The 3112-nt window shown below is 25.6% G+C and overlaps 1 long non-coding RNA gene across 2 annotated transcripts; it reads right to left on the bottom strand.

Moving 5' to 3' along the window:
- Positions 1-238: 238 nt before the first annotated feature.
- LOC111641152 lies at positions 239-2531 on the bottom strand. Of its 2 annotated transcripts, none has more exons than XR_002759363.1 (4): positions 2455-2531; positions 1685-1779; positions 707-837; positions 239-608 (listed from the first exon to the last, which is right to left on the bottom strand). It is a non-coding gene; the product is annotated as an uncharacterized LOC111641152 (long non-coding RNA). The 2 variants fall into 2 exon arrangements; XR_002759362.1 differs by lacking the exon at positions 2455-2531 and adding an exon at positions 2061-2445.
- Between the last annotated feature and the right edge of the window lie 581 nt (positions 2532-3112).

Below are 3112 nucleotides of genomic sequence, written 5' to 3'. Positions count from 1 at the left end.
TGCTATAATGACAGGTTATCTATATGTTTAACAGTAAAAAATAAGCACATTCAAATACACCCTTTTCATGTTCTTTAAACTATATTGTTTGATTTTAAAAGAAGTACAACAAATCCAAAAAATAAATTTAAATAATTTGTTGTCATAGCAATCACAATCACATTAAATTACAAATATTATTAATTACAAGCATTAATTCCTTACATATATAGTAAAATATAGAATAAAAATTTAAACAGAATGAATCTTTATTTATTTAAAATATAAATTTTACAATAATTCATACTTTATAATCTGTTTTTACAGTTATCTCTATTACATTAAATATGATAAAGAAAATTTGAACCTAATTTTATTGTGCTTAATTAACATAGGGCTAATTACTCCAAAATGAACATCAAGACAAATCAAACTCTGAATGCCAATTTTTACAAAATTTAAAATTAAAATGGTCCCGGGAATATAAAAGTAAAGTAAAGTAGTTCACTGACCATTTATAGAAGAAAATGTTGCATGCTCTTTGTCATAATGGAAATGTTTGTTAAAAGATTGCAGTGACAAAGTTCAATATCAACATTTTCTAAAGGAAGGTGTGTGGAGCAGATAACCTGAACAATTAAAAAAGAACATTATTTAAAATTGATTCTGAAATATGAATAAATATAGTAATGATTTCAAATAAATGTAATCACTTCCAGCCACTTACCATTGAGTTGATTATCCACAAAGTAATTTTTATATAGGCCCTATACATGTCACATAGCTGCTCTTTGGTATGTCAGAAGCCTAAATGATGTCACACGACTCCTGGCTTTAAGTGCTCACAATCAGTTAAATCTATTAAACATGTAAAAAATAAAATGTCAGAATCATCAATGTATTCAAGAGTTACATAGAAGAGTTGAAAAACAGCTATTTTTAATATAAAAATAAGTAAACAAACATTAAAATTCTAGTTAAGCTTCATTTTCATATGTCTTAATAAAAATTAAACCATATACTAAGAGAAATAAAACAACTTCTTTTAAAAGAAATGGTTTATTTAAAATTGTAGCATTTTCTAAAATTTAACATTGAGTTTAGCAAAAATAAGAGTGTTAATTACAGCTTAGATAGAACTTCTGGTTATATAAACGGCATTCTAGATATTAATGCAAATAAATTAAGTGTAGTAGTGTGATTTGATTTGTGTAAATCTGTAAATTTCAGTATTGGGTGTTGTTAAGTTATGTACTTTATGAATGAGCAATGGTGTTAAATTGCCCCAATTCTAAAAAATTACCCAAATAAGTGTATGTACTATTTGATAATTGAAATAAGCTAAGAATTAATTTTTTAAAATAAATCCTGTTATCAATAGGTAGACATTATAAATTCATATTAATTACTCATTGATAATTTTAAAACAAGATTATATTATGATTTAAACTCTCTGTTAATGTTTTTCTCACATGTTTATAATTTATCTTGATATGAAATAAATATAATTTGAAGGACTAATTTATTACTTTTAATTAAAATTGCAATTTGGATTATATTGAATGCGTGAATAAATAACATTACATTTCAAGCATCATTCTACTACAATAAATTCTTAGATTCATCAATGAGGATTCTAAACTTTTATATACTATTTTCTACTGCATCAATGTACAGAATTAGAATGAAAATAAAAAAGTCTTACCTTTCCTTTGTTAATTTTTTGAGCAAAGAAGTTTTTAAAATGATTCCATGTTTCTTTGGAAAGTGGATTATAAAATTTGAGAATGATACTTCTTTCTAGAATAATTTAAGAATTTAAATATTAAGAATAGAAAAAATCGAGATGATTGATTAACTAATTAATTTAATAATAAAACCATTTTCTAATATAAAACATTTATTGTTTCATTCAAAAGAATATAAGACGATATACAAGCGAATATCATTTATAATCTGATAATTTAATTCGATGCTAAGTGGAAACAACCTTAAATATTTTAAGTAAAATTTAAGACTTTTACTTAATATTCTATCGACAATTATTCAATTTTGATCGCTTATAAATAAAAAAACGTTACATTGCCTGCGTTATTCGGGTTTTTGTAATTAAACATTTACGAAAAATCTCGAAATGGATTGAAAAATAACTCGCAATTTCCATAAAACTTTCTATTTCAAGATGGCGTCGGCAATACGAAATCGAACGAATTCGAATCGGTGGAACGTGCGATAAATGAGTCACACGTTACGTCATAAGTTCTACGTCAGAATATTAACTAATTGCAAATGTTATCTTTAAAATGCTAAAATAGTCCTCTTTTTTGTAAAATATCGCTAAGATATTTGTAATAATAAATAAAATTATAAAAATGCATTCCGTAACCTTACAGGTTACAGGCCGCAAATATAGGTTTAAAGCGTATCTAATTTAATCTATTTAATTTTTATATAAATCGAAAAATATTATGTTACCTACGTTACGCGAGTTTTCATTATTAAAATTTGTACGAAAAATGTTAAAATGGAGGGAAAAAGAACTCGCAATTTCCGGAAAACATTCTATTCCAAGATGGCGTCGACAACAATACGAAATGGAACGAATTCGAATTTGTCGTTGCAATGCGTCACGCGTTACGTCACGAGTTTTACGTCATAGATGTAATATTTCAAGTACTGTACTGTATTTTAATTGCATTTTTTAAAGGCAAGATTCTTTTTAACAAATTCTTTTGTCTCGGATTTGGCAAAATATTTGTTAAATGTAAAACTTCGCTAAAAAGAAAATGTATTCAGATAAACGTAATAAAATCATCTAGATGACACAGAATAAAAAATAATTTCTAACAAATAAGTAGTAGTGTTTATATTAAGTGGTTCAGCTGGTCCCAGTAAATTTAATAATTACAATTAAATTAATTGGAAATTTAGAATATTCTGAAAGAAAAGAATTGTCCAGAATGAGACTCAAACCCACAACTCCTGATTACCACGAATCCATTACATTACACGGACCTCTTTCTGATTTTTATTTACAGAACTGTTAATTTAGATATAAGCAAGGTCACTTAAAACTGTATTGTGTTTCTTTGTTTTTTTATAGAAAAAAAAAATTGTTTAAAAAAACCCATTC

The sequence above is a fragment of the Centruroides sculpturatus genome, unplaced genomic scaffold (assembly GCF_000671375.1).
Source record: "Centruroides sculpturatus isolate CEXI.00-Female unplaced genomic scaffold, Cexi_2.0 scaffold1455, whole genome shotgun sequence".
In the NCBI taxonomy this organism is placed as follows: domain Eukaryota; kingdom Metazoa; phylum Arthropoda; class Arachnida; order Scorpiones; family Buthidae; genus Centruroides; species Centruroides sculpturatus.
Note: the sequence above shows the minus strand (reverse complement) of the source record. Positions and strands in the feature narration are given on the sequence as shown.